General features: G+C 38.3%; 1 protein-coding gene across 1 annotated transcript in view; it reads right to left on the bottom strand.

The window, feature by feature from the left end:
- Positions 1-18,727, bottom strand: part of LOC107592521 (OTU domain-containing protein 7B-like) — a 45,796-nt gene extending 27,069 nt beyond the window's left edge. The window contains exon 1 of the mRNA XM_016282053.1: positions 18,530-18,727. The gene's annotated coding sequence lies outside the window, so the exon portion shown is untranslated. The remainder of the gene's footprint in view (positions 1-18,529) is intronic.
- Between the last annotated feature and the right edge of the window lie 1,170 nt (positions 18,728-19,897).

Genomic DNA, 19,897 nt, shown 5'->3' with positions numbered 1-19,897 from the left:
AGTACCAGTTGTGCTGGTTAGACCCTGCTCCGGAGTAGGAGCTAATTTGGTTCTCGAAAAAGGCAGTACTAAAATCACACCCAGTTCCGGCGGTGCAAAAACGCCAAAAAGTGGGTAGTTCCACAATTAGTTCTGGTACTACGAAAAGGTTCCCGCGGTGCGAAAGGCCCTACTAGTACCAAATACTGAAATTTTGGTACCGTGACAACACTAGCAGGATCATTGAAACGGAGACACACAAGCAGAGGTCAACACGGTTGTGTTTGCTCTGTGCACTGAACTCCAGCCCTCTAACCTATATGACTGATGAATGCGATTGTGTACAGGTTAAACTAATAACAAAGATTTGCATCAGTTTATGGAAATAACACAAACGCTTGTAACCTTTGCACTCCTATAAATGGGCATCAAGGCTCAACAAAACTGTCACTCAGGTTAGTGCTGTGTTGTCAACTATGTTTAATGATCATGTACATGTGTTTATGCATTTGGATATATTTATACACACACACACACACGTAAAGCAATAATGTCATTGTTTTATGGCTGTCATGGAACTGATAATAGCCTGAAATACTGACCAGGACAGCAGAAATAAAATCCCCACAGTTGAGCCCTGATGCATGCAACAAGACTTAACATGCCTCTCCTGATTTGCTTGTCAGATCTCCTCAATATATCTTATGACAAGCATGGTAATATAAATATGACACCGGAGCAGTGCTCACATCTTAAACTGCGTTTGAGTTGACAAAGTTCTTACTTTATGGCAACAATCTGCTTCTCCATGGTAGCTGACATCTGATTCAAAAACTGCTCATAGTACATTTGACTTCTTTTATCCCCAAACGTAGGCTAACAAAAATACATGAGAATACATGAAATTAGAATAATAGCTGCAGGTGCAATGACAGATATAATGCAAATAAACTGAATGAACACTTATTTTTCACCATATTTACTCAATTCACAAAAATCTGTAAATTTAACAGAGGAGGAAAGAAAGGAGGAGGAAACTAATACTCTGTTAAAACGTTAGAGTAAATTTGCTCTGAATATAGAAGTGTGTCAACACATTAGACAATGCAAAAAAGATTTTTAAAGTAAATAAAACAAAGAATTTGGGAGTTTGTTTTACAAGAAAATACTATTTCAGTCTTTACTTTAAAATTCAATGTTTAGTTCAATGTATTACTTGATGTTTCTTTGTAATTATTTGTGAAACTAGCAATTTCTGAGTTAAAATAGTTTCATAGTAAATTCTACACCAAATTTTCCTCTGTGTATTACAAAATTTAACTATTTTAGTTAATGACACAAGAGTCAGCAAATAAAGAGGTTTGTTTGAATATGTTATAGACGCTGTTTCTCTTCAGGTGGTGTCTGCTCATGTAGAGCTAATGACCTAACTCAATAGTGAAACACCAGCATAAATGAGCAAGATAAAACATAGGGCTGGGTTTTGACACAAATTTCACGATTCGATTTGATTCTCATTCACAAGCTTGCAATTCGATTCGATTCAATATCGATTATTTTGGATATATATCAGGTACAGTATAGGGCTGTCAAAATGACTGAAAAACTTCAATTTAAAAGGCATAATTTCAGTTAGGGGGGAAAAAGCTTTTGGCTTTTCTCCTGAGGCTACAAGAGGATGCATCGAGCAAAATATTATGCACGTTTCTTCAAAGTTTAATAAAATAACACGGCTATCTTTGGAAAAAAGTGCATAATGTTTAAAATAATGTTTATAAACCATAAATTAATAAAGTTGCTTAAACAATTAGAAAAAAAACAGCACCATGCATGTACGTATAGTTTAATACAAAGGACCGAAAACCAATCACAAAGAGTAGGCTACTTTCTTCATTTAAAAACATGAGATACAGTGGGATGGGGAAAAACCAATAGACTGTATAAAAACATGGACGTAGTGTCCGTGACGTCACCTGTAGGTTTCCGAAGAGCGTTTTTGAAGCCTAAAGTAGGCGGAGCCGGCCGTCGCCATCTTGGCAGCGCATCAAGTGTATCTTCTCCATATACACAACATCACTGGGTCCCATCATACAGGCACATGGCTTCTCCTACCATTGCTATGCTGATGACACACAGGTCTATCTCTCATTTCAACCAGATGATTCAACGATAGCTGCACGGATCTCAGGCTGCCTGGTGGACATCTCGGCATGGATGAAAGAACATTGCCTACAGCTCAACCTGGCAAAGACTGAGCTTCTTGTCTTCCCTGCCACTCCAACTCTACAGCATGATTTCCCCATCCAGCTAGGTTCTTCTACAATTACCCCATCGACTTCGGTCAGAAATCTTGGTGTAATCTTCGATGACCAGCTGACCTTCAAAGACCACATTGCAAAGACTGCCCGATCTTGCAGGTCTGCATTGCACAACATCAGAAAGATCAGGCCCTTTCTAACGGAGCATGCTGCACAACTTATTGTCCAGGCCCTTGTCATCTCTAGGCTGGACTACTGCAACGCTCTTCTGGCTGGACTTCCATCAAGTACAATCAAACCTCTACAAATGATTCAGAATGCAGCGACACGACTGGTCTTCAATGAGCCCAAAAGAGCCCATGTTACACCTCTCTTTATCTCCCTGCACTGGCTGCCGGTTGAGGCTCGCATCAAGTTCAAAACATTGATGCGTGCATATAGAACAGCCACAGGCTCAGCACCCGCCTACTTCCACTCACCGAGTTCCCCAATTGTAACTCGCTTTGGATAAAAGCGTTGGCAAAATGACTAAATGTAAATGTCACCGCGCGTCACTCCCGGATAATCGAAAATGGGCAAAGAGGCGGGAGCTGGTTGCTGAAGCCACGCCCACCTAGCTCGACGGTGGTGACAGCAGTGGCAATCCACCTGTTACTCAAGTGGCCGCGCCCTTAATTATGCAGAACTTTAAGGCTTAATATAATTTAAACGGATGAGTTATAAAAAAATTCACCCCCTCACAGTTGCCATAAAGGACAAAATTAGCTATATAGACCAAAATCATTTTTTGAACCAGGCTGTAAACATGTTTTTTCTGCTGTAAAGTTGGGCATTTTAACATGGGGAGTCTATGGGATTGACTCCCTTTTGCAGCCAGCAACGTGGCCAGTTGACGAATTACAGTTTAAGTCACTTCCGTGATGGCTTCACGAGAGAGAGCGGGAGGTTGCCGCTTGGAAAAACCGCCATAACGTCTTTAGACAAGTTTTTTAAAAGTTGAACTTGCATTAATTTTACATGGCTTTCTAAATATGCCGCTCTCTGCGAGACGCGAGTGCAACGCTGATAGATGTCCCTCTAGAAAATGTGATAAATATGCATTCTGTGTGAACGGCTTGGTTTCAGTTTTGACGTAAACAACATCTTCTCCACACTGATGCTCTCTTTTCCACAATATATGAATGAACAACGTAGCAGCGCCGCATCTAGTAGGTTCAACTGGATAGGCTAACAAAAGCATTCAAATGGAATCAATGACACATACACCGTCATCTCGTGCGCCACTGATAAGGCTGCATGACGGCTGACGCTGACCTTAAATTCGAATGCGTTTTTGCAATCAAATGTAGATTTTTATTTTATTCTACGAATATTCGAAATTCCAATTTTTTTGACAGCCCTAGTACAGTACATGCCAAATTTTCTCAAGGAAAAAAAATCTCTCAACTAATGCTGTAAAATATACATGAGTCAGTTGGTGCTACATTACTATAATATTGAAGGTTAAAGTTGACTGATTTGTTAAAATTACACTTAATTAAGTTTTTAAAATAATAAAGTTACAATTACATAATAATATTTGTACTTCAATTTGTTTTTTTGAAATATAAACATCAAAAACGGATTTGGATTTATTCAAACAAATTAAACATTGAAGAACAGTAAATTTTATAATGAATGTTATATGCTGCATATATTTAGCAAAATGCCCCTCTCTACAGTTTATTTTTCATCAGACTAATGAGTTTATGGTATGTTTACCTGAGGTAAATGTGACATTACGTGACATTGTTTACAAGATGTTATATTGACATCTTTGCGCGGCTGAAGCACTGATTGTGAAGCACATGACAGAATACGGATTATAAAGTTGTACTCTTTTCTTTTAACTTACCTTCGGATGTTTAGTCGTTCATTTTGTGCTGAAGCTGGCATTAATGTGGAGAAGATTACTAGTTCACGTGCGCTACGCGGGTCTGCTGAACTGAGGCGCTACAGCGATCTGTCACTCCACATTAAACAGCACCAAAACGGCATTTATTGTTTAAATATTGCAATACAATGTACAGAATTTGAAATCTGAGACTTTGTTTCATATTAAAAGTACCAAAGCACAATGCTTATTGTGATATATTGGATGGGAAGTGCCCTTCAACGTTCAGTCCATTAACTGAAAACCGGCTAGACTAATCGATTCTTGGGATTTAAGAATCGATATCGTTCCGTAAAAATGAGAATCGATTAATACAGAGATATCGAGATTTTTTACCCAGCCCTAATAAAACACTAACCAGCCATCTGCTGCTCATAATCCAAATTAGTAATGTCAGACAAAACACAAAACCTAAACTAAGAAGGCCAGCCAATCATGATCTGATTATAAATACAATACTTTGAGAAGAAACTTTGAAATTATTTCTGAGGTTTGGAGCAGACCTCCTCGACAGATGTATCAGAAATCACTGATGAAGGGTAATGGGATGAATGATCCCCGTGGTTTTAGAGCTGCATTAATGAGCCCAACTGGTATCAAGCAACCAACACTGCTGAGATTGAAAGCAGGAGAGGCTGCTTGTCAATCACAACTTGACTCATGCTTGTCACTCTCACACCATGTCCTGACCAGGTGCGACACGACCATTTGAGTGTCAAGTAATTTTTCTGTTCTCACTGAATGCTGAGAGAAGCAACAAAATCACAGCCAACGGGAACATATTTGAAGTTTAAAGATTCTGCCCTATTAGCAAAATTGGAAGAAACAAAAATAATACATTAAAAGAAAATTAGACAGCCATGGCCCAAATAAAATGTTTTCTTGCTAATAAAATGCACATTCTTGTGCATACAAATTACAGCAGTGCATTAAGTATAATTTCATGAGCAAAATTAATTATTGTCAATGCATGAATCAAACAAAGTCTAATGAAGTCTTGTAAGATCTGATGAGCCAAGCAAACTTGGTTCTGGCGTAATCCATTTAGGCATGGGATGCGTAGTATTATTATGTAACATCACTGCTAGGGCTCTGTGATGTGGCGAAGAGGAGATAGAGCCGGTTTGCTCTCAAAACCCAGTATGTACCCTCTCACTACTGCACCAAAACAGGCCGTGCAAAAATGAGACACTGAGGCCTGAAATCAAAGGCCGTCTCAGGGGGTTGGGTGGGGAGGTGTACACTCTCGGGAGATTCAAGGACTGCACCACAGATATATGCTCTTTAGCATCCTGTCCGGCCCTCATTAAAAAGTCATTAGTGCAAAGCAAACCAACTGTTTAGCCAGAGCATGGAGTCACTGTTAATTTGTCCATTTGCAGTTAAGCAAATGTGCTAAACAGTCCAAATGCAGTCCCCTGTGACTCTTAACCAATATGTTCAATTGAGTTAGCCATTTCCTGGTCATAAAGAGGGACAAAATAAATCATTTTTGAAGAGAATACATAGGCCTTGTGCTGCTATGTTCTGTCACCTCCCTTCTCTGGTCTTAACAGTAATTTGTTTTTGTACTATCAAGAAGTTTTACAGTGCAGAGAGGTCAAGCTTTACCTTATCTTGCCTTGTCCATCCTCACTTTAAGTTCATATTATTCCCTGACAGACTAAATAAATAAATAAAGTAGATTAGTAAATATAATTAAACAAATATAAATAATAAATAAAAGACTTATTGACCAGGAAAAAGGAAACCATCTAATCAATCACTTGTCATTGGCAGGTGTGGCAAAACGTTGATGACTAAACTATTTTAATGTAAATTCTAATATTGGGAAATGGGTCAAAATTCTGATGAGAGAGACGTCTTGCAAATGTAAATGTAACAAACATCTTTGGAGCACTCTGTGGGACTAGAGCTTCCAACGCACGTTCAAGCTAGCGATGCAACGATCGATCGGCCAGGGATCGGAATCAGCTGATTTTCCTCATGATCGGCCCAGATCGGTGATCGGCCGATCAGTCTCACTTCTTTCCGATTCCGTGCCGATCCGTTTTGTTACCAGCGGCACAGGCAATAACGTCAGCCGCGCATTCTCACTCTCATCTCTCCGACGACCCCTTCTCTCACACACACACACACACGTCTCATTCGCGCCGGTTAAATGCTTGTATTGCGCATTATTTTAGACATTCCCGCAGGTTTCGCACTTACACCAAAAGCGCACGCACTAGAACTGATCAATATTAGTGGAGCGCACAAGCCACGCTCAGTCTCAAACAGCTTGTGAGCCACAAATACCAAAATTAGTGGCTAACTCTGGGTTTTTTATAGAGATGCATCGATCGATCGGCCAGGGATCGGAATTGGCCGATTTTCCTCATGATCGGCCCGGATCGGTGATCGGTCGGTCAGTCTTACTTCTTTCTGATTTCGAGCCAATCCGTTTTGTTACCAGCGGCACAGGCAATAACATCAGCCGGGCATTCTCACTGTCTTCTCTCCGACGACCCCTTCTCTCTCACACACGTCTCATTCGCTCCGGTTAAATAGTGCTTGTATTGTGCATTATTTTAGTCATTCCCGCTGGTTTAGAGCTTATCCCAACCGCTCTGATCTATATTAGTGGAGTGCACAAGCCGCGCTCAGTCTCAAACAGCTTGTGAGCCACAAATACCAAAATTAGTGGCTAACTGCGCCAAAACGTTCAAATACATACAAAATTATGTCAAAATGCGTTTTGGAACATTAAAGGGGTCCTATTATGCTCTTTTACAAAGTCTTGATTTTGTTTTGGGGATGTACTAGAACATGCTCTCATGCTTGGTGGTTCGAAAATGCATTATTTTTCACATAATTTACATTATTAAAATAACTTTCTCCCCATCCTGGCACAAACGGCTCGATTAGTTCCGGCTTTGATGAAGGTCTGCCTTCCGAAAAAAACAAAATGTGTTGTGATTGGTTAGCTGTCCCAGTGCGTTGATTGGCGAACAGCATAGACAGTGTTTCAGTACTGCCACGCCCCCTGCTCCGTCTTTCAACAAAAGCTTTTGGGAATCCGGCACTTCTCACTCGTGATGTGGAAGCTGTCCTCAGTAAAATGCGCAGCACACAATAGCAAATTGGGGTTATAATGCTCAGGAACAGAGTTAAAAAGTAAATTGCAACCACTGTTTCCTGACATCATCCGCTTTCAGAAGTGGAAAAAAAACAAAAAATTAAAAAAAACGCGTTTCAGGCTGTCGCACACCGGACAAGCAGCGCAGCGTCACGCCACGGCTTTAAAATTCGAACACATTATTTTCTATGAGTGTAGGCACACCGGCGGTGCCGTTCGGCGTCTCTCCGTGGCGCCCAGCTACGTCGTGTTATACTTGTAAGAATTGTTCTAGACCAGCGGTTCTCAATCCCAGTCCTCGCGTACCCCCGCTCTGCATGTTTTGCACGTCTCCCCCCAACCATTCTAATTTCTGTAGGCGGGAATTCTTTGTAATGAAAATCTAATGAGCCGCTTTGTGATATCACAAAGCCCGGAAACCAAACGCTGTAGTCCAAACGAGTCGTTTGCTGTAGTTCTTGAAAATGCATTTTTAAAAAACTAAATATCTCCCTTTGGAGTGGACTTTGAGATCTGTAACTTTCTAGATCTTTTTTATGCCCAAACATACACACTACACACTGACTAAAATTTAAAAGTGAAAAAGCATAATAGGACCCCTTTAAATAGCTGTGTTACATGGGCCTGTTTACACCTGGTCACTTCATGCATTTTTTTCTGATCAGATAGCTATCCAATCGTGAAAAGACCAGGTGTAAATGCCCTCTGAGACGGATATACCGTATTGGTCCGAATATAAGACGACCCCCCTTTTTCCAGATGTACCTTTTGGCGCATCCATAACAGGATCACACATTCTGACTATAGCACGCCATAACTGCGTCATTTTGTACATATATAAGTTGTAATATTATGTTTATGTTGTATTAATATTAATCTCAGGATGCATTTCCTTGAATTAAATAAGCTGCCAGCAAAACGCTTCAGTTTACCGTATTCATTCAGCTCTTCAGCTTCAGCATGCGCTGAAGCTTCAGCATGCGCTGATTATTAATAATAACAACCACTTGTATTTTTCTATTATTATTTTCATCAGCAATATGGTTTAGTAATTAAAATCATTTAATTATTGTCCGTGCAGAGGCTATTCCGTTTTATTGATCTATGGCGCATTCATTTTGATTCTTTACACGTGTAATGATGTCCAATGACTTGTTTGCATTATTTATGCATTATTTTATTTGTAAGACTTTTTTGACGACTAAATTTGGTAATGGGAGAGTAAAATTATTTGTAAAACATACACCGTTCAAACTAGGCTGCTTATGTTGAAGTGTTTCGGGATGTGGTTTTTAATGATGAGACCTTTTTTGTAATCAGGCTCTCAAAAAGTATATAAAAATTTGGATATAGATTTATCGGCCAACATATCGGTTATCGGCTTTCAGAAATAAAGGATTATCGGTATCGGCCAAAATTTTCATATCGGTGCATCCCTAGTAAAAACTGGTAAATGTACCAACAATCACATTTAAAAAATATACACTTTTTGATATACCATAAAAATAACAAAAAACAGGTAGCCCATCTGAATTAGGACATTTAGGCTATCCATCTAATAGTAGCCTACCAAAATCTTATTAACAGCAGAAGTTAAATCTTACTGTAGTCTTCAAATCTGGGTACTGACTTACGTTTTTAAAATCACAAAGAGAGTTTGGTCCCATCAGGCTAACGTGACAGTCACGACTCATGCAGCTGTAAGGTTTTCTTTCTCTTTTGTTTTTACTCGTGATCTTTACAACACGCATTACGTATTTCTAAGAAGAAAAAAAAAAACATCGTCTTATATTCGGGTCAATACGGTAAATCTGATCACTCAAACCACTTCAGGAGGTGGTCTGGGCCGCATTCCAGACGGAACTCGACGAGTGTTAATGCATCTGGTTGTTGAAACCACATATGTAAATTTTACTCCTCCCAAAATGAAAAAAGAATAAACGTGTGAGCGTGTTATAGGCTATATGACATTAGTCAGACTGCGCTAATGCAACACGCATCGCTGCGGACGAGTAGCTGAGTATCTCTTCAGCAAGCCGACGCGTAAACTGCCGCGAATGAAACTGAAAGTAAGACGCAGACGGTCAACACAATCATCTTCATTAAAAGTATTAAGACAAACGTATCTTTCCAGTGCTGATGCCGCATGCTCTCCTATTGCGGTCTTTGATCTTGAAATGAGCGGATAATTAATAAAATGCAGCACTTATCTTTTGATTTCGTTGACATGAACTCCGTTAAATTTAAATATAGTTCGGGAATTGAAGATCGGATTTATATCCGTTTTGCGACGACACATTTATGTGGCCAAGTGTAAATGGAAACATTTCAACAAATCAGATAAAAATCCGATCAGCGAAAACGTATGAAATGACCAGTAAACAGGCCCTATATTGGGTCTGTGGATAAACTCTTAAAGGGACCGCAGTCCAATATTCCTACTGCTGTCTGTCATGTTAATCAAAGAACAAAAGACAAAGAAAATCCCTTTCTGCTCTTGACTGAATACGTTTTATAACTTTAATGGTAAGCATTAATCTGTATTAAAATTTTTACAATGAAGACTACAGAAATGAAAGTAATAAAATGTCAAATAAAATAACACTGAATGTGTTATTTTACATTTGATTACTTTAATTTCTGTAGAATTTCTTACCTGAATAAAAACTTACTTAACCTGAAAAACTTAGTTTCATAGCTCTCTTTATTCTATTGCATTTATTTGTGCTGTTGTTTGCAATTTTTTTGTGTTCTTATTTTATTACTGACTTTTTACTTGTTTTTTTATGAAAACAAAACTTTGCGTTGAAGAAAAGTAGATTTTTGTTTGTATATTATGTGGTCAATTATAGTTCTTAGAAAGAAAATCGGAATCGGCAAAAATCGGTATCGGCAGATCACACTAACAAATAAATCGGCCAAGAAAATTGCAATTGGTGCATCTCTAGTTCAAGCTCTTATCAGCAAAGCGCCAAGTTTAGAAAAGCCTGTTCTTGACTACTAAAAATAGCCATATATATTGAGTGTCATAATCATTGTTTTTGTTAGATTTTCAGCACCTACATTTGCACCGAAGATGTTCAGTAATCTGACCAAGGAAGGTTTTTGTATGGTAGCCACTACCTGTGTGAACACCACTTTACTGATACATATACTATATATGAGATACATTAAAGACATATAAAGTTTCCCAGTTACGCCACTAACCATTTTATTATAGTGAAATGTTGGTGGCTTTTCGTGAGGGACTGTTGTAAAGGGAATCAGTGAGCAGTGTATATGGTTGCCATGACATGACATGGCTGGCATGGCTCTACTGTTATAAAACTGCTTGAATAGTATATTTATTTTTACAATTAGTTTAACTAATAATTTTACATAAAAATAGGCCTATTTTTAATTTTATAATTTTGTAATTTAAAGAAACTTACGCCACTGAGACCACTTCAAGAAGTGAATGAAACGAGTGAGCAAATTGACATTTCAAAATTGTTGTCAAACAGTTAAAATAATAAAGTTTCAAAATTGACAACATTTGATGGAGTCATTATTGAAAAGAATCGGCATTTTTCAATTATGAGTTGGGTACAGCTGGTTCTGATTCGAAACATGATTATTGTTTATATTGTCTGAGAAAACGTTATGCAGCCAGAGTCAGTTGTACAATCCTTAAAACCGACCAGAGCTCAGTGGTGGAAGGCGACTGACATTTTCTCTGAACTCTCACTTGTGTAAAATTAATATGGGCAAACTCTGCACTCTTCTCATTTCCATGCTGTTTAGGGTTCAAATATAGCATACATAAATGTACGTAGCCTACATATAGGTTCATTTTGCCTTGAAAAACAAGAATCAATTACAAATCTTAATTTAAAAAAAAAAAGATTGAAATATTTGATTATGATTTGCATTGTTATTGCATCATAGTCCTCATAATTTTATTTGCATATATTAGCATATTTGAATGTGACAGATTGACTGATATTTTGGTATCTTACAAGATAAATGGTATCATTTAGATTAAAGAGACATATATATATATATATATATATATATATATATATATATATATATAATCACAGTCCAAAAAAAGCAACACAAAGTACAAAGTCAAGTCTGCAAAACAGACAGCAGTGAGAAAGGAAACAGGAGGGCAAGAAATCTGGCAAACCCCCACGCTATGAATACCATGGAACACAATGCACTTCATTGATATGACTGAGAAGTTTTTTTTTTTTTTTTACAGTGAGTCGAGCTCACAGTAAATTATGTCATACTCTATTTCAGCTACGGTCTACCAAGGAATACAGTAAATAATTAAGATAAGAGAATGATGTCACAGTCAACTTGTTTTTATCTCTGAAGGGTTACGGAGTTCAGGACAGGCACTGGAAACAGTGTGTACTGTACGTTAGTAACATATGCTGAGCTAGAACATCTACAGAGCGCAGTGCCTTTTAAAAAGCTTAAAGAGTTTGTATGGAAAATAATCAGAGTTTGCTAAAGTCTACTTATATCTTACAATACAAATACTAAAAGATAACATCTGCCTTAACAGATTCTTTCAAGCTACCAATAAGAGTGCAGTACTCCATTTATTCCATTAAAACCCATTCTGCCACAGATTTTTAACTAAAAATCAGTGACGAAAATGCAGAAAAAAAATCCAACTGAGCCAGCCATCTTGGTAGCACAATGGCAATTCTGCTTCATGGCTACGACTACTACTGTGCTGCAAAAAATAAGAGATAAAAATACAAGATAACGACAGTTATGTTTTCATTGACCCTGGCAAACAATCCTCCAAAGTTTTCACAGTGCAGGGGAGTTTGCCAACCCAAACTAAACAATGTTTGGACGACAAGTCATACTGTACTGTGTACATGGTTTGGGTTTCCCCTCTTTAATCCACATCTGACTGTGTAACATTTATGTATTTGAATTTAACAAACACGCCTTAGAAAACCAGCCGTCTGAGCAAGAATAGTCAGAAGCGCACGATCATGTCGGGCAGCTTCTGTCATTTGAAAAATGTGCAATGCTCACTGTGCCATGGGAAACTAGCTGCGGCTCCTACAAAGGATGCTATTGTTGCTTGAATGATTAATGAGTTGTTGCATTTACACTGATGCTGTTATGCAATCCACATTAATGTGGCAGGGTGTGGTTTGTGTTTTGATTTACACATCATTTTTAAAAGGCACATGTATTTAAAGAGATTTTATCTAACGTTGGGGCGTGTTAGAACGAGGTATTTTAGGTAGGCGTGGTTGACTCTTAACTTTTATAAAGAATATCTCTTTGGATTTGAGACTTTAGTCTTTGCAACTTTACAGATCTTCTTAATGCACCAAGAGCTTGTAACACTCCAAAGAGAAAGGAAAACTTGAAATCGCATCATATGACCCCTTTAATGAAAAGTCTGTAACATAGTTTGGTTAAAATTTCTCAATGGTAGTGTAAAAAACACCTTTTTTACCCTGTCAAAAACAGCTCTTTTCAGAGCAAGCCGTTTTGTAGCATTTTCCTTTAAATGTTAATGAGTTCTGCTGACACCGCCCCTCTCTTCCGAGCCGCTCTCGGAGGAACTGTTTACTTCAGCTGAATTCATCGTGAAACTTGCTAATTAGCACATTATTAGGAAAGGTGATTTGCAAAGATTAATAAAAAAAAACCTTATTCTCGCTTCTTCTGTAGGTGAAGCTGGAACACGAATGATTTGCTCGAACATAGACGCATTTAGGTAGATCGGGGGTGCATTCCCTTCAAAAACAAACGTAATCCACTGCGTCTTCAGCAGCTCAGATGTCGGGAATAAATGACGACTGCTATGTTCATTATTACATCAACAACAGAACACCTCAATCGCTTAGAAGTCATTCTTGTCTACATCTGCTCCGGCGGTGAAACAATGGCAGACTGATGACAGCTCACTCAGGGCAGGTCTAAGGTAAGACGCCAGTCCAGTCTGTGCTGAAACGCTACTACCAATCAAACTATCGTGGGAGGGGCCTGTTTTTGTGATGTCACACAGACAGGCATCTGAGATCGGCTCGATTTGAGAAAGGGGTAAAGATTTTAGTAGATTAAAAAAAACCACTGGGTGGATTTTTATCATTATAGGGTGGTTTTGTACACACACACTGTCAACACACATTTCAGTTCAAACAACTTGTAAAAGTGCATGTAGCCTCCTATGACCCCTTTAGGGCTGGGCAATATAGCTAAAAAAATGTATCAACGATATAATGTTTCATGTCGTTCGGTATCGATAATTATTGACATTTTTTAGTACCTTTTTTAAAACAAAGAGCAATAGAATTTTTTTATTCAACCACTGTATTTTTAAATTAACCCAATTTATTAAGCCAAACAACAAATCTTTTTTTTTTAACAATCAAACAAAATAAAAATTAAACAAATATCTAATTTCTAATGTTTTATATGCAGATTAAATAGGTTTTAAGGAAACTTTTGTCTTGTCTCCCAAGGCCAGAGGAGGGCACAATGAGCAAAATAATAGCGCATTTAAATGGTCAACTCAAGGAAATAACTGTCTATAAAAACCATGCATTATGTCTCAATTAACTCATAAAAATCAAATATAATTTCGTAAATTGCATTAACAATTATGAACAAAACAGTATCATGTATTTATGCATTGCTTAATCCAAAGAGCCGAAGCGCCATTCACACAGATTGCATTTAAAAACATATGAGACGCAGTGAAAAGGAATAAACCTCCACAAATTGGTGACGTGTTTTCTAAAAGTTTAAACTGTTTTAACTTTGCATGACTTTCTATACATCTCTTGTGTGAGACCCGAGTGCAGCAGTCGTACTTGTCCGTCTAATAAATGCGCTGAATATGCGGTCTATGTGAATGGCTAGGTTTCGGTTTGAACCTAATCAAGATCTTCTCCGCATTGAGCTACTGTATTTCTCTAATATTTGAGATGCAGCGGCGCATCTCGTGGGCTAGACTAACAAAACATTAAAATGCAACAACGTCATTTACATCATTATCACCGCATCTCATGCGCCACTGATGCCGCTCCCTGACGCACACCTAACATTCAAATGCAAACGTTTATTTTAAATTTGACTAATATTCATTCTCTATTCACAATCTCCTCATCACAGGCAGGCACAGCACTCATTTCAGCATGTGTTTGTGTGCTGTCTGCGTCACTCATAGCTCGTGCCTATATCGTGCGCCATATCGAAAATTTTTTCTATCGTTATCGAAGAAGGTGTACCGTCGATAAATATCGATACCGTTTTATCACCCAGGCCTACCTTTAAGTAAACTCAATGAAACGTATCTGTACAAAACGTTTAAGCAAGTCAAGCTTAACTGCTTTGTTGTTCAAATAAGAATGTAAAAATATTTCTTCCATAGCAAACAAATGTATTATCAAGGAGGACATTTGGACCACACAACAAACTATAGACAGCTCAACATGAATTATCCACAGCCTAAGGCAGCTACTGCTCATGTGAATCCCCACGTGCTGCAAACTCGACAGCCAGGCACCTTTATGTCAATCCCTGTGATGTCATCCAAGGCGAAAGACTACTCTAGAGCTTTTCTGGGATAGGATTACGGCTGCTCTGGATCGAGACTGATGTTCAGGGCATGAAGAATGAGCCATGTGATCAGCACACTTTCACACCAGTCACGGTGCTGGTGGCTTGGGTAAACTGACGGTTACATGGCTGATGTTGTTTATTTGACTCACTGGCCACTGTTTAGTTCTGCTTTTGTTGCACAGTATAATCTGTGGTGCTCTGAAAAATAGCGGTTTGTTAAGGAACGCTGTGAAGTTGACGCATAGGTCTGGGGCAGCGAGGTATGCTGCTAGCGGGACTCTCCAGAGTAATGAATCAAACCGTGGGCACTGGCTGTCGTCACATGGCCTTTTGGAGAAACCAAGAGAACAGTTAGTTCCTAGGAAGCTCCGTGTTGTAGAAGAAACAACGTGCATTTTAAAGCTACAGCTTTTAGACAAGTTAGAGACAATGCTCTTTGACTAGACATAATGTGAGCAGTCAGTCACTTTTATCCAGGGTCAATTCACCTGGAGCAAACTGCTCAATCTAGTGCTTCGTTCAAGGGCACAATGCTGATGGTGCATGTTGGCGCATATCAAATGAAAACATATAGTTCATCTATATATAAAGAAGCAAGAAGTCTAAAGCTGAGGGTCTCATATAAATTGAATATGGTGCCCGTGTTTATCAGGGCAGATGATTGTTGTGGGAGCATTTTGGCTCAGTGCTAACACTGTAAGTGATATGAAGTCTCTGCCCCACCTGCTCTCATTCACCAGCTGTTCACAGGCCCACTGGTGAGGGGACACCTCTTAAATTTTCATAATTAACAAGTAGCACCTGCAGGTTCTTACCTGACACCCAGCTCACAATTAGATCTCAAAAATAAATAAACAAAACAAGGAATTACACATAAACAGACTGATGTGAAGCTCTAAATATAAGCATTGGTTTTCAGGTGTCTGAAACACATCAAATATTCTCACATGCCACGATTGGTCAGTTATGCACAATGCCTGCACGCTATTTGTCAAACTCCTTTTCATTCATTGTCATCAGCATGTAGGAAGGAAAAGGAAAACAAAGCCAAAACGTGAACATTTTAGGCAACTTAAAAGTCCTAGACAGGACATGTCCAGGAAAAAGAGGACGTATGGTTACCTTACAGGTATCATTATTACTATTAAATAGTGATGATCATGCAATCATGCACACTGCTGCAAACTGGACCAACTTTAAAAAAACTCTTGTCCACAACTCTTGTCACTCTTGTTCTTCAGTTTCAGGTGTGCTGGAAATAGAGTATGACTCAGAGGAAAACAGCTCTAAGATCATGTAACTTTCAACCTGTTTACTGCAAACCATAAAACAACACACTTTTCTGGGTATTACACAAGGTCTTTGTGGTTCTGCGTAAACTATACAATGAAAAGAGCAGCAGAACATCTCTAAAACAGCCCATTTATTCTGTAACTGTTTATGATGTAAACCCAAGAGCAACACACAATTATGGCATTAGTCTGAACACTCTGAATTAAAATAAAAGCCTATAAACTTCACCATGACTAACAGACAACTTTGAGTTAGCAGAGCTACAGAACAGTAGGTGTTAAAACATTCTGCTTTAAACATAAACCAGTGTAAAATAACCACTTAGTGAACTGTCCTGGGGTGTGACATGCTAAACTGCATATAAAACTACGTCAAACAGCATTTCTCGAATTGCATTATAATTATGGTTCATGCAGCTTTCATGACTTCATATTAATCTAGAAACTGCATGAAATATTTCTACTTTTTAAAAAATTATTTGTCATAGAACATTTTGAAAAAAAAGTGAATGCCCATGTTCATTTGTCAACTACGCAAGAATAAAAACAAATACAAAATCATAATGAGGCTGATGTGTTGGTCTGTGTTTAAACTACGAAGGCTTAGCTACTATTATTTTCAAGGTCCACACAAGAGAAAAACAAGCCCAAATGGTCTAAAACCCCAAGACTTTGTTTGCATGTTAGGGGTGGCTGCCTTCACTAAACAACAAGCTGACAAAAGAGCTTGTAAATACAGAGCTGAATAATTCAGGGCTGAATGTAACCGTACCCACACATTGTAGGGATTCAAACCATGGCAGCAAGTGCCCACAGCTTTCATTTTAAGCGGGGTTCAATAATGAGCGCCCCACATTCTGAGAACTCTGTCAAATTCCACCAGAAGAAAAGAAGGAGAACAGTTGTGGAATTTTTTTTTTTTGATTATTAACATATATTCCTTACAATTTCACATTCAGATTTGGGTCACTGAAAAACACTGCAGTTCAACTGAGATAGGCGCAATCACAAAACAAAAACATTTCACCTGTCCTTGGGTGGTTGCTGTAATATACAGTTAAAGATGCAATCAGTATGACTTTGTTTGCGTTTAGCAAACTCTTATTAATTATTTTATTGATTTTAGCAACTGATGTCCTGCTGTTTATTGTCATCGGTGTTAGTCTGCTAATTGAGAGATTTTATCAATAGCGTGACATGATGTCGATATGGAAGTGCCCATAAGCAGGCAACCAGTTCCACGTTGAATAAAATAAGATTTTTTTAGATGACTGAAGTGGTTGCTATTTACTTCTACATGAGTAAATCTTTAATTATCAAAAATGAAATTATATATATATATATATATATATATATATACATACATATATATGTGTGTGTGTGTGTGTGTGTACCAACATTATAAATCTTGAATACTAATATTTATTTGTAAAAATTACTGAGTGCACCTTAAACATACACACACACATACATATATATATATATATATTAGTAATCTTCTTCTAATTTAAGTACATTTGTTATTTGCAAGATTATGATCTTTAGTTGAATTGGCATATGAAGATAACGGAGGATATAGATCAGGTCATCATATAACACAATGAATATAATATGCACAAGGAAACAGTATGAGACACACTGCACACAACATAAGCTACAGTCCATACAGCAAATGGCAAACAAATATGATGCACAGGTCAGCATATGTAGTATATAACACACACATAACTGTATATGACAACCAAATACCTGTGAAGCACGAAGGGTCAGTGGGCTGAAAGGAGTGTCCACAACCATAGGCTGCCAGATGGTAGCTTCAAAAGCTTCATTTTCACTTCTTACTCATCTAAAGCTTCAAAGCCACACAATTTGTCCTTCTTCCAGACTGTCATTGCTTGACCAGTTAGTTAGCCGCTCGGCTAGCGGACAGTGTCTCTCAAAGTTGCTGGGGCACAAATATTGCGTTAGCCCACAAACTGAGGATCAAGTCTTGTCATATACAATTGAGGGCGTTTAATACGACTTGTAATGAACTTTTACAATCTGTGACGGTTAGTTAATATAGTTTCAGCAGTTAAAGAAGGGTCCACCATTCGCCCTCCGTCCCCCTCAGAGTGTCCAGCCTAAAACATGACCTAACGGCCAACTTTCCTTTATTAACGCTAAACTTTCACACAGTTTTCCCACAGAAAACATCTAATCTGGCGTCAAACTGTGGATATGGCGCAAATAACGGACACTTTGCTTTTATCACATACACTCAGCCGCTGATGAAAATCGACCCGGTTCCGTTACAAAACGCTCGTGAGGGGTTTTCAGGCTCGTGCAGCTAAAGCTAATGCAGTTGCGCGCTTACCTCGAGCGGCCTCGCGGAATTTCTCTCTCATTTCCTCCCACTCTGTGCCTTTCGTTCGCAGAAAATCGCTTCCTCCGGGGGTAATGTGCTATTCAGCTTTGTGTAAATGTCAAAAATACGTCTTGCTTCTTGTCTTAAAAAGACTTGACGACTAAGTACATTCTTACTCCCACAACAACAATGTCAACCAAGGCGCTACAAATCCGCCCATCTAAGGAAACTCAACTGGCCGTTTGGGCCAATCAGAGAGAGAGTTGAGTTTGACAGGCACATGCGTGAGCCAATGGCGGTAGGAGTTTCCTTTTAAGCTCCGCCTGTGGGCAGAAAAGGGCAAATGTGAAGAGAGAGTGGGAGCTCAGTATTCCACGCTGGTTGGTTAACCACATTGTACATGATGAGCATCGGTTCGAAGAGCCTATGAAAGAAAATCGGACTTGAGTGACAAAGCAGTAAGGAACAATTTTATTTCAGGGGGACCGTCTTAGTCATGATGCAAATTGCTGATGCTGGAAAAATGCCATCAGCATCTCGTCTGACCAATTCCACGTTCTGTCAGCATGACCTCAGAAGTTATTTTTCCTCTGTGATAAATGAACGCCTATCATTTCAGTGGAAAACTGGCCTAAAAACATTTCCTAATAGAGATATGACATTCCTCTGTGGTGTACACTCCAGAAAAAATAAGAGAAAAGCATATCAAATATTTATATAATTCATTTAAACTCAGTTTAAAGTTAGCAATTAAATATGCAAATATCTAAACCAAGTAATTTCATGTCCTATTTTTTTTATTTAAAATACTGGTAAAAAAAGAAAAATGTAAGTAAATACAAAAACATAACAGTTAGATGGAATAACATCAAATTATTAAACTATTTGTGGTCAATATTAGTCAACTGATTAAAGTCATTGCAAAAATTTGCATGCATAAAAAATTAATCTCAAAGAAACTCATGAATGCTGCACATGGCATTTGACCTCTGGGTGATGCTATTTTTTTATTTATACTATTTTGGTACTGCATTCATTTTGGTAAACTTGTAAATTCTTGGTAAAACTAATTGTAAAAAACAGAACGGGCTCAAATGCAAAGCATGGAACCAACAAAGATCTCAAACCAAATTAATTTATTGGAAATACACAAATCACTACTCATAACAGGTTTCAAAGAGTGAATGACATGTCTACATACATTTTAAAGTGTACTCCCACTTTGTACAAAAAAAAAAAAAAAGTGGAAATAAAACTGGTGGAAATACTGACAGCTTTAACACGTGTATGCTTCAGCAGCCTCTGTCATTCTTTAACAAAAGACCTACAGAAAGTTGTGACTAACTAACAATTAAGTACTCCCCCCCCCCCCCCAAC

The sequence above is a fragment of the Sinocyclocheilus grahami genome, unplaced genomic scaffold, assembly GCF_001515645.1.
Source record: "Sinocyclocheilus grahami isolate Dianchi unplaced genomic scaffold, SAMN03320097.WGS_v1.1 scaffold153.1, whole genome shotgun sequence".
In the NCBI taxonomy this organism is placed as follows: Eukaryota; Metazoa; Chordata; class Actinopteri; order Cypriniformes; family Cyprinidae; genus Sinocyclocheilus; species Sinocyclocheilus grahami.
This window is presented reverse-complemented; position numbering and strand designations above follow the sequence as displayed.